The sequence below is a fragment of the Brachycentrus maculatus genome, unplaced genomic scaffold (genome assembly GCF_059751285.1).
Source record: "Brachycentrus maculatus isolate JH-2025_06_01 unplaced genomic scaffold, ASM5975128v1 h1tg000061l, whole genome shotgun sequence".
NCBI lineage: Eukaryota > Metazoa > Arthropoda > Insecta > Trichoptera > Brachycentridae > Brachycentrus > Brachycentrus maculatus.
Genome location: NW_028280815.1, coordinates 2634726 through 2647569, shown reverse-complemented (window position 1 = coordinate 2647569; position 12844 = coordinate 2634726). Strand labels below are relative to the sequence as shown.

The 12844-nt window shown below is 33.0% G+C and overlaps 1 protein-coding gene across 1 annotated transcript in view; it reads left to right on the top strand.

Moving 5' to 3' along the window:
• Window positions 1-12844, top strand: part of vex (somatomedin B and thrombospondin type 1 domain containing protein vexed) — a 183976-nt gene that overhangs the window by 133415 nt on the left and 37717 nt on the right. The gene's annotated exons all lie outside the window — the stretch shown is intronic.

Here is a 12844-nt window from a genome sequence, read left to right as displayed (position 1 = left end):
GTGCCCTATGCACCATTGGGTACGGATAAGGGTTATGAGTAACATTAAGTAATTCAATACTTTGGATTTGAGGGAACCGCATTCAACAGTATGAAGGCTATAATTTATATTAGAATCATTAATTTTGTGATTTTCCATTTTATAATTAAAATGTAACTTTGTTTTAAAATCATTATAAAAAGGTGATCAGCCTTCCGCTTTAGTGATATTAGAACATAGTTACATTGTAATTATAGTATGAAGGCTGTCTGGAGATCATATTTGTACTCAGCATGCCGCCGATGCAATGCCTGCATTGCCTGCATCCTATTCTCTCAGCAATTCTGGCGATAAATTTCTGCCTCCGTAGTGGTCAGCACGATCGGCTACCGTTCTGGAGGTCCCGGGTTTGACTCCCAGGGGGTGAGTCAAATTAAATATGAGTGATTTTTTCACTCTAATATTTATTCAACATTACCCTGGAGTGGTACCTAAAGCGGAGGGCTGATCACCTTTTCTCCATGTGTTAACGGTCAAGATAACACAGCGTTCATATGATGCAATGCCCTATGCACCATTGGGGTGCGGATAAGGGTTTAAAGACTCGTTAAATGGTAACTTAGTTTCTTTAAACTCGGGTAACATTTGATGTAACTAGTTTTTTTAGACCGTTTTTGTACTGAAAAAAAAAATTTCTTCGAAATAAATATGTGGTTTTGAAAATAAAACAGTATTTTTTTTTAAAATACGTATTCTAAAAAACAGAAAAAATCCAATCATATTATAAAAAAAATGTGCGTGACCCGACAACTGGCTCTATGCGTTTCCGGAAGCCAACTGATTTTTATTATTATTATTTTATTTTTATTACCTAACGTCCAAGTGACTCTGAAATCTAGCTACGGCTTATGCTACGGCTTCAACTTTATAAGTTTCATAGCCTATGCCTACTTGTGAGTGGATTTACTCTTTATGTTTAAAGTTACTATAATTTCATGTAATTCATGAGTGAAAATTCTAGGCAAAAACACTCGCTGATTTTTATTAATGCGAATTTGGCCTTTAAATATATCTTTCGCCAATATCCATAATTCCAAATATTCAGCGATGACAGCTTATTTTCGCGCAGAAATCCTTTGAAGACTGTCGCTAAGTATTACATCCCCTTACGGTAGATTATTGGTTTCATAATATAGGGTTGAAGATGAAATAAAATGGCTGGAAATTTGTTCATCACAAGGGCCCTTAGCCGAGGGTAGCTGGCTCGAGCAGACTGTCCCGCAGGGAGGCGCTTAGCCGCAAATTTAATATCGACAGGGAAACGAATCCGGCTTTTTAAGGAAAACCTGATTTTATCAAATTAGGGGATGGAACGGTTTACGTATTTATTTCATGGTAAATCATTTTCTGACTAAAGAATTACCTAAAAGACCAAAGAGGATCAGTTATCTACATAAGATTTTTATTTATTATTTTTTATTTAGGAGTATTTTTGTGTAATCCTCGATACACGACCGCTTGAGCCAAATTCGCAATAATAAAACTCAGTTTGATTCCGGCAACGCATAGAGCCGGTCGTCGGGTCACGCCAATTTTTTCTAAACTTATTTTGTTTTTAGAATATGTATCGAATTTATTTTACATGACGTATATTTTTCCGATGTTTCTATTATCATATGATATGATAATATGATACTATTTCTACTAACTTTTTTTCGCACCCAATGGTGCATAGGGCATCACATAGGTGATCACTCTCGCTCTTCAGGGACCAGTCCAGGTTACTGTTGAATAAATATTATTGAGAAAAAATCACTTATATTTATTTTCACCCTCCTGAGAATCGAACCCGGGACCTCTAGAACAGTAGTCATAGTAGAGCATGCTGATCATTACACTAGGGATGCGGATATATTATAGTACTCGTAATATCCTTCACTCTAACTAACATCCCATTTCATCTGTATCCAAATATTATCCTACTCCTGGGTCAAACTAACCGGAGGGCAAGACTGATCACCTTACCTTAGTGTAATTAACGATCGATCCTCCCATTGGAATCAAATCCCAGGAGGTTAATTCCGTACGAAGAAGTTTAACACACCAATTAAAATAATAAATTCAATGTGACCATTCCCAGATAGTATTTAAATCGTAATTTTCGTCTAAATAAATCTGGGATCCTTCGAGACGACCTGTCCCTCAGATTGGCGTGTGACGCTCGAGCCTTCGGATGTCTGTTATCTGTCCGTGTAATCCGGTTAGAATATAGTACAAGTCGGAAGAGGAACGAGTGAGTGAGACTGGTTCCGGCTCCGACACCGGATGGATCGATATGGAGAACGGCACGGATATCATAATATGCTCCCCGGTGTATTCAAGTCTGTCAAATATACCCGATTCGGATGATATAACGAAATTAAGATGAATGTTGCGCGATAGGGATGCTTGTGACCGAATATGACGATAACCGGTTATCGAAATAACCATATGTATGCGTGTAACCAAATGCAACGATAACTGGTTATCAAAATAACCATAGGTATGCGTGTAACCAAATACAACGATAACTTGTTAATCAAATACCTGCAGGTATGTTTGTACCCGAATTCAACGATAGCTGTTTGTTGAAATACCTATATGCATGCTTGTAATTGAATGCAGCAATAACCGGTTATCGATGTAACTAAAGGTATATTTTTAACCGAATACAAAGATAACTGGTTACTGAAACCACTTTAATGCTTGGTACAGACGGAGCTGGAATGCATATGGCGGCTGTAATTTTTTTATATATTGTCTCTGGTCCATCACGTTCACGTATGAATTTTAACATGCCGGTGAATGCTTGTATCAAATACATCGATAACTGTTTATCGAAGTAACTGTATTATGCTTGTAACCGAATACAATGATAAATGGTTACTTAAATAACTGTGGGTACGATTATAATCGAACAAGCTATTGTTTTTGCCTAGAACTTTCACTCATGAATTACATGAACTTATAGTAACTTTCAACATAAAGAGTAAATCCACTCAAGAGTAGGTATAGGCTATGAAACTTAAAAAGTTGAAGCCCGAGTACGGTCATGATAAGCGGTGTTGCATAAGCCATACCTAGATTTCAGAGTCACTTGTACGTTAGGCAATTTTAAAAAAATGTAATCGAATACAATAATAAACGGTTATCGAGAGAACAAACGATTTAATAAGGAATCGTAGACAGATTTTTAGTTTTTTCAATTTAGTTCAGCGATGTAGATAAGCGCATATTTAAACTTATCGATCAAAATATAAATTAAATAAAACATGATTCGTGTCAAAATAAAATATAAAGAAAGCGCGTATTAAGCAGAATAAAATGTGGTATATAAGTAGTTTTAAAAGCCCTCTTATAACTTAAAAACGGGGCCAAAATTCAAAACATTTTGTTTACAAAAAGGTTAATAGTTTTCATCGTTATTGGAGAATTTGAATTTTGCAACTAATTTACAATTTATATTATTTTGCAATACATGACCACAAAGGTATGATTTTTGGTATTTACTCTCTCTGAAATTATTTAAATATTCATAACTTATTCACATCACTAGCCGAAACCCTTTTTAGGACCTATTGTGACCTGTTCATTTTTTACTCGTTTGTCACAAAAAAGGACTCTTATATTTTTATTTATAAAAATTATTTAAAATGCCTGGAATAATAAAATACGCCATCGGTTATTTAATATGACACTATTCATACTTTTATTTTTAATAAAATTCCACATATGCATAAACCTTTCTGCATATGATATACATTTGTATGACGTTTTAAATCATGTGTATTTTATTTGCTACTTTTTACATTTCAATATAATGTAACTGTGCTTGAGTAGCAATACAGGCACAGTATTTGCATACTTCATTAATTTTTCAAAAATTAAAAAAATAAATTGGGTTTATAATAATTTTATATAAAAATAAATGTTCACTTCAGTCTGCGTGTTTTTTAAAAATATTTTCCATCACATGTTTTTTCTTTCAAATCTTGTTTGAATTTCCCGGGATTCTAGATTTCCGGGGCTCGAATTTCCGAACCTATTATTTATTATCCTGTACAAAGTTATTTGAATCAAGGAAGTCAATCTTTCTCTCAGTTTCCACGGTCATCTATGCCTTAGCTTCGTATGTAAACTATAAGCAAACTCGTAAATTACCAAAATAAAACGTTTTAAATTTTTTAAGCACAGCATTTTAAAGAAGAAAATCATACTGCAATCTAGAAAACGGGAGCACGCTAGCTTACCAAGAGAGACGGTTTAAATTATTATACGCTGGAAGTCAGAAAGGCTGTAAATATTGTATTATTTCAGTCCGCTTCAGCAATATCTAGTTCTATAAATGGAGCAAACGAATTCTGACCAGTGACCACAACAACCTCCTTTGAATGAGTGAGATCCTCTCCTTTACCCTTCTTTACACCTCACCTCCCCATCCCACCCTGACCGCCTCTAGCTACCCTCGCCATGGTGACCAACCTTTTTTTTATTTCTTGAATGTTTTTCGCAGATACTGGCACATTTTATAAACTTTATAAAATTATACAACCTTTATTTTTTTACGCTGGGAATGACCTTTCAATCTTGAGTATTCTCTCGATCGACTTCTAACGTGTTTAAGGTAATTTCACTAAGATGTTAAAAGGGATATATCAGATTTGCAAAAAGCAAACCATTGGAATTTCAGGTGAATGCAATACTGACAACTTTTATTCTAGAAATGTATTGTATGAATTATATGGTTATTTCACAAATACTTATACAAAAAACTCACTGACACATATAAAATATTAGTAAATATCATTCAAATAAAAATAATACACCTTGAAAATAAAACTTGAAAGATTAGGCTTATCTGTTGAGGATTTTTCGTGTACGCGCGCTACTTGCCAGATGTCCAAACTATAACTGACATTTCAAATATGAAAAATCAAAATATTGACAGTAAAACATTGTCATCACATAACACACGCATGGCTGCAGTGTAAGCAATATTAAAAATGAGTAATAATTGAACCAGTGTCTTATTATCTGTAGTTACTTTGAAATATGTCAGTAATAGGCTAGATCGGTATTAGGGGCGTTTACCTAATATCGATTTTAAAAAGAGATTAAGTTTCATACAAATTCACGATAGTTTTTGGCATAAACATTAGCTCGTGTATCCACTAGTTGTGTATTCCCTACTAATCCCCCGCCGCCCTGCTCCGTTGGATTGGATATTCTGTAAATACCCTACCAAGTGCCCCGAGTATCTCGGTGCAGATTTCGCTATTCCGAGAATTTTGCAACGATATTGTGCGATATCTGCAGAATTATTTACCGTTGATGGAGAATATCATAAGTACTACAAGTTCATTGATTTTGACCTGCAGTTGTAAATTTTGACCAAGAAATCCCGTTGGATTTTCAAATGGATAAAATAAATGTCCGTGGAGGATAGGGTAATGCTAAGTTAACCCGGATAAACCTAGGCTTAATTCGTATTCTAGCATTACCCGTCAAACAAATATAAGTATTTTTTACCCTAATATTTAATCAATATTACCCTGGGCTGGCACCTGAAGCGGAGGGCTGATCACCTTTCCTTCATTGGCCAACAATTATACTGCGGATCAGTAATCTATTTGTGGAATAATTACTGTCCGCCTGCGCAGTGTAATGGTCAGCACGCTCGGCTGCCGTTCTGGAGGTTTCGGGATCAATTCCCAAGGAAGAGGTCAAAAAAATATTTATAAGTGATTTTTCACTCTAATATTTACTCAAAACTACCCTGAATTGGTACCTGGAACGGAGGACTGATCACCTTTCCTATTTGGGTTAACGATCAAGATAACACTGCGTTTATATGATGCAGTGCCCTATGCACCATCGGGTGCGGATAAGGGTTTTATTAAAAATAAATGTATATATATATATATATATATATATATATATATATATATATATATATATATAAATATTAAAATGTGTGTGTGGGTTATGTTTCTTCTACATAAAACTATTGATACATATTTTAATAAAATTAGTATCACACAACGCGTTTTGATTGATATTAATAATAATTGTTTCTCGATCATTTTCTGCCCTCTGTCAAATTACTATTCTACCACACTGTCTATATAACATATGCCCAATTTATACGAATTCACCCGGCTATGTACCTGCTCGTTTACGCTGCCCTTATGGACATGCAAATCGTATCCGGAGATATCAATAAAGGGTTAACAAACGTCACAACTTCAAGCGGGTTCAATATTTGAAGTATTTACTGCCCTTAACCCTTCTCTGGATCAAAGCAAGATTGATTAGTCCAGAAATGTGTCATTTGTGTCGTGTAGATTGTGACATTCCGGATCCAACTCCGTTCGTTTCGACAATATTATACAAATATTTGAGACATACTTGTCAAAATTGGCACGATTCTGTCATAACCATTGGATATCATCCAATATCGTTATTATATTTTATATTTATTTACAACATTTTGAGTGTGTCCAAATACTTGTTCACAAAATCTGGATTATCTCCATTTACAGGAGTTATTTTCAAATTATTTTTTGAAAAAAATAATATCAAAATAACTCCTGTAATTGAAGATAATCCAGATTTTGTGAACAAGTATTTGGACACACTCAAAATGTTGTAAATAAATCATCTGGTCTAATTATAAGCTTAAATAATAAAAATGAAAATGGTATTTTGTGGCGTTTCTCATGTGTGTGATTATAATCCAGGATTCGGACCTCACATACCAATAAAAGAGTTTCTGCTCAGTAAAAAGTTTCTTTTCATCTCACCAATAGATGTTTCTAGTGAAGTTCTAGTGATTCAAGAACAATGTTTCAAAATTGGTTAACATATATAGAGCTTCCAAGAATTTGAGTAGTGTGGTTGTCAATAATGAGTAAAATGTTACACGTGTGTAAAGTGATCACTTAAATCAGCCCATGACGGTCGTCAGCCCCGTAAATGTCCAGACTTCCATATTATTCTCCATCTTTGATGAAATGATAAAAAATAATATGATATTTATTTATTAATTTTTCAATATAAATAAAAATGTGTCGGGTTGTGGTCCCGTGGTTAGTGTCGCGGACTCTTAAGTCAGAGTTTCTCGTTTCGAACCCACTATACCACAATTCGATACCTATTTCTAATAATGAGCCGCTTAGGCTCATAGATATATTATAAAATTGAAATATTTGTTAATTAATAAAAACAAAAAAAATTAAAATAAAAATTTAATAAAAAAAAAATTTCATTTGCAAATTTATGAGTAAGTGCAAATCTTTGTTGCTGGGAATTTTTTTATTAAAAAAATAATTCGAGAAGAATCTTGCATACATTTTATAATGGTCTCGGCTAAATACATAAACTTTCCAAATATGATGTCAATCATGGGTGGGATGTTGAATGTTAAATGTTTAAAAGTAATCACTTAAATCAGTCTATGATATGTCGTAAGCCATGTAAGTACCCAGACTTCCATAATCTTCTTCTTCTTTGTTGAGATGTCAATATAAATAACTCTTAAGTGAATAAACCCAGATTTTGGCACAAAGGTTTGATATCTTCTAATCTTTGACCGCACCTAGTGGTGCATAGGGCATTGCATCGTATTGACGCAGTATTATCTTGATCCTTACTTTACATGAAGGCAAGGTGATCACTCAAACGCTTGAGTAAATATAATTATATATTTATTTCATCCCTCACTGGGAATCGAGCCCGGGACCTCTAGCACGGTAGTTAAGCCCGTAACCATTACGCCACGGAGGCGGACGAAACACATTTTGACATATTCAAAATATTTTAAAAGGTTTTGTAAGCGTCCACCCAATTCAATAATGTTATATCTGCGAATGCGGTCAGGCTCTGGTGAGTAATTAGGTCCTTCGCTTTGTGGAGTCACCCCTCGTCAGGAGCACAATGGCACACGGCTGTGCACCTGCAATATGTCACATACATACGTGTACGTTTTACGATACGTAGGTGAATTAACGTAGCAGCAGGGGGGGAAACTAATTTAAATAATTGAAAATGCACTGAAACAGATATTCAATTAACGTGTCGCCATTTCGTAAAAGCATATTTTTATTTTTTTAATTAAAAATAATTTTTCGTTATTGAATCACCAGCTGCAACTAGAGTCATTCAATCTTGATATCCCAAAATAGATGAAGAAGAAAATAGAAGTTTAAGTATTTAAAGGGTTTACTTTCGACTTATCATAGGCTGGTTTATATATACACTTTATATTTGTGCAACAGTCACAATTCTACTTTTCCTATAAGAAGGAGGGTAAATGGTAGAAGATTGGAGGATAAATATAACTTCTGAAATTTGAGCTGTGTGGTTGTCAACCATGGGTAGAATGGTGAAAGTTGCACATTTATTAATTGATCACTAAAACTACCCTATGACAGGTCGTAAGTCCTGTAAATACCCTAACTTCCGTATTGTTTTTCATCTTTGTTAAGATTTCAATGTAAACTTCTCCTAAGTGGACAAACCCATATTTGTGAGCAAAGATTTAGACACATTCGAAATATTGTCATTCAATCATATTTATTTTTCAAAAAACAATTTACAACCTCAGCAACAGGTCATTGACAATTTTCAGATGGGTAGTCCGGTATATAAAATAAAAATGTATGTGGTTATGAAGTAAATAAATAAAAAATATATCAATATTTTTTTTTGATGTACTGAAATTCTTACAAATTGCCGATTTCTTTCCTTGCTAGTACACCTTTAAAAGTAAAATAATAAAATGGCGACTATTCAGATATTCGCTTATGATTATCGAGTAATTTAAAAAAAGGTACAAAATGTATTTATGGTACGGTGTAATAATAATAACAATTTTGACTGTTTTTATATCGCCATTTTTGTAAAATAAAAAAGGGAGCTTAATTTTTTTTTTAAACCCTTATCCGCACCCCAGTGGTGCATAGGGCACTGTGTCATATTAACGCAGTGTTATCTTGATCGTTTACACATGAAGGAAAGGTGATCAGCCCTCCGCTTCAGGTACCAGTCCATGGTAATATTGAATAAATATTACAGTGAAAAAATCACTTATATTTATTTTACCCCCCTTGGGAATCGAACCCGAGACCTCCAGAACGGTAGCCGAGCGTGCTGACCATTACACTACGGAGGCGGTAATGAATTTTAATGTAATTTTATTTATAAAATACTTACATTAAATAACTACTCTTGGACTTAACTAAAAGGAAAATAAATAATGAATTAAACAGAACATTATTTCGCTATTGTCAAAAGCTCTGTACCCGATTACATCTCATTTGATTGAGTGCTTTGTAAGCGTCAATCAGTGAAACATTTAATGCGATATATCTCCCTATTACCATTGGTACGAGTATACATAAACAAACATTAAAAACAACTCCACCCACAAGACACATAAGGTCTCAAAAAATAACAAAAAAACTATGTTAACTATGTTTACATAACAAAAAAAATATGTTAACTATGTTTATAAATTTATAAATGAATGTTTTTGAATATACATATTTCATCAATAAATGAAGTAAATAAATTATCAATTAATAACCCTTTACATACCGTAGAATGGGGCTACTTGAACTTTGATGTGTTACTTGAGCCCAGTACAAAAAAAATATTTAGATTGTGGTATCGATCGAAGAATCGTGACAATAAGTGTCACTTGTCAGGGAAACAACGAATCATGTCGATACGTTCATTATTGTAGACCAAATACCGATTTAAATCTCTTTTTTGTATTAGGCTCAAGCAATGCATCAAAGTTAAAGTAGCCCCGTTCTACGGTACGTACTTAAGGGCCCAGTATTATTAAAGTCGCAACTTAATTTTCTCGAAATTCGGGTAACATTTAAAGTACTTTTTTTTTCTCATAATACCGTTTTTGCAATAAATAAAAAAGCTTTTTTTCGATAATTATATGGTTTATATAAAAAAAAACAGTTATCGACAGGTAAGTAGTTTTAAAAAATATAACATTTTTTTCTATTTATATTCTAAAAACAACAAAAAAATATCCAATACATCTTTAAAAAAATCGGACGTGAAGAGACATGTGACCTCTCCGGTGGTCTCCGTTGGAATGAATTCTGTGTAAGAAGTATTCAAGCGAATATCTCCTTAAATATATTATCAACACTTTTCATTAAAGAAACGTCTGACACAGCTGACATATGGCTTTTATTGAATTGATATTATTTTTTGACATCTGAACATAGATGAAGAAGAATATGGAATATGAAGTCTGGACATTTACAGGGCTAACGCAATGCCCATATTCTTCTTCATTTATGTTGAGATGTCAAAAAATAATATAAAAAATAACTCCTATAATTGGAGATAATCCAGATTTGTGAACAAGTATTTGGACACACTCAAAATGTTGTGAATCACTAGTCATTAAGTGTTCATTTTTCTTGATTTAAGACTTAAAATTTTATGAAAACATATTATTTTTACATTCTGAAAATGTCTCGAAAGAATTTGGTAAAATTGATAAAAAAATAAAAATTGAATAACCTTTGCAGAACTGGAATTCGTTTTTGTCACATTTCTAATATATGCTGAAAAGCAGTATACATCACAGCCATATGTACCATGCCTACATTATTATATAATATGTATCACAAAAAACAAAGGCATCTCCACTTCACCGGAAAAGCGTTTCAAAAGCGGCGAATTCGTATTTATCTTTGGATCGCCCTTTCTCCGCATTCTTCGAACGCAAAAGGACCATTAATTTAAAAACAAAAGTATCCACTTATCAAAGCAGAATTCTGGAGAGGGTTGTATACAAAATCATGAGATATTTTGTCCGAAACCGCAAATTTGACAAGGGCCTTGCGTATGACAGGAGCTCGTGTAGCGAGGACGCAAACCGCTGTGAAATATTGCGTGCTACTTTGAATGCTAACGCCATCTCTGGGGCGCTAAACGAAACAATCCACATAACATTGTATTGTATCATGAATGATAAGTACTCATATGTATAACATTCTCTTAATCATTCATCGTTCACAGTTATATTTTTGACAAAACGAATTAATGGCAAAAATTCATATCCTATTTAAACAAATATGAAAAATATACAAGTAAACTGGTAAATAAAACTACTACATTATTTGACATCTCAACATAGATGAAGAAAAATATGAAAGTCTGAGTATTTGCAGGACTTATGACCTGTTCTAGTGATCAATTTACAAACGCGTAACATCCATTCTACCCATGATGTAAACTGCACAACTCAAATTTATCTAAGTCGTATATATATATATATATATATATATATATATATATATATACATATATATATATATATATATATATATATATATATATATATATATATATATATATATATATATATATATATATATATATATATATATATATATATATATATATATATATATATATATATATATATATATATATATATATATATATATATATATATATATATATATATATATATATATATATATATATATATATATATATATATATATATATATATATATATAAATAAATACATAAATCCCACGACGCCTCATGTTTGAGTTCACGGATACCATCTATGTTAGATTGAGAAAGCTATTATTTAGCACAGGCCCTTTCATTTAGATGTAGGTGTGCAAAATCCTATCTGGATTATTTTACATACTGGAAGACGCCGGAAAACTATTTTGTAGTTTATAATTTGACAAGTTATTTTATTCACAACATTTTTGGGTGTATGCAAATCGTTATTCAAAAATCAGGGCTCTCTTTTTAGGAATTATAATTATTTTTTATATTGCTAGACTAAAGGCCTGGCATTTGGCTGGCCAAAGTGACCCTTCTATACACTTGTAAAACTTTCACCATTATCCCCATTATTGAACATCCATATCGCATTATTGTATTTAAGCACTATTGCTTAAGAATGATCTCTCAGAAGAATGTGCGACAAAACGATGTATGATAGATGTACGAATAGTGAAATAAGGAAGGAATGCAAAGCTGAGATAAGCATTATCGATAAAATTAAGAAAGGTGTGTTGAGATGGTTTGGACATGTAGAACGAATGAGTGATGAAAGAACGGTAAAACAAATTTATGAGGCGAATGTTAGCGGGAAAATAAGCAGAGGAAGACCGAGAAAAACATGGCACGATCAGGTATGCCAAATACTTGAAAGTGGTCAGGTTAGGAGTCGTAGTTAGTTTTTTTTTTTTGCTTAAATGTATATAAGCACTGTTGTTGGATTCTTTTCGTATGCTAGTAGTAATTTGATACATTTGGAAGTATGGCTGACGGCAGTTTTTACTGACGACCGTCATTTTTGTATAAAATTATCGTTACGAGTTTAAATTTTAAAAGCAATTGCGAATTCGCGCATTTGTCAGGGAAATTTTGAAAGCATATTTTCAAGTCTACTTACCCTAGAGACTGACGGGGGTAGGAGTTCTTAATTAAGGGAGGGGGGTGAGGTGGGAGTTGGTAGCAAGGTAAGGCAGGCACTACTTTGTAAGTTATATTGACACCTCAACATAGATGAAGAAGTTTATGGAAGTCTGGGTATCAAGGCTTACAACCATTCATAAGCGGGTTTAATTGATTGATTTATACGCGTGTAATATTATTTATAGATTTGGCGTTTAATTTGTAGAACTCCATTTTAATTTATGTATGAAATTTTAAATCAAACACTGATTTTTCGAGTCTACTAAGCTGTATTTTATTGTAAAAAAACACACACACACAATAATCAACTTTGTAACAATTGTTTCGCCTAGTTATAACATTT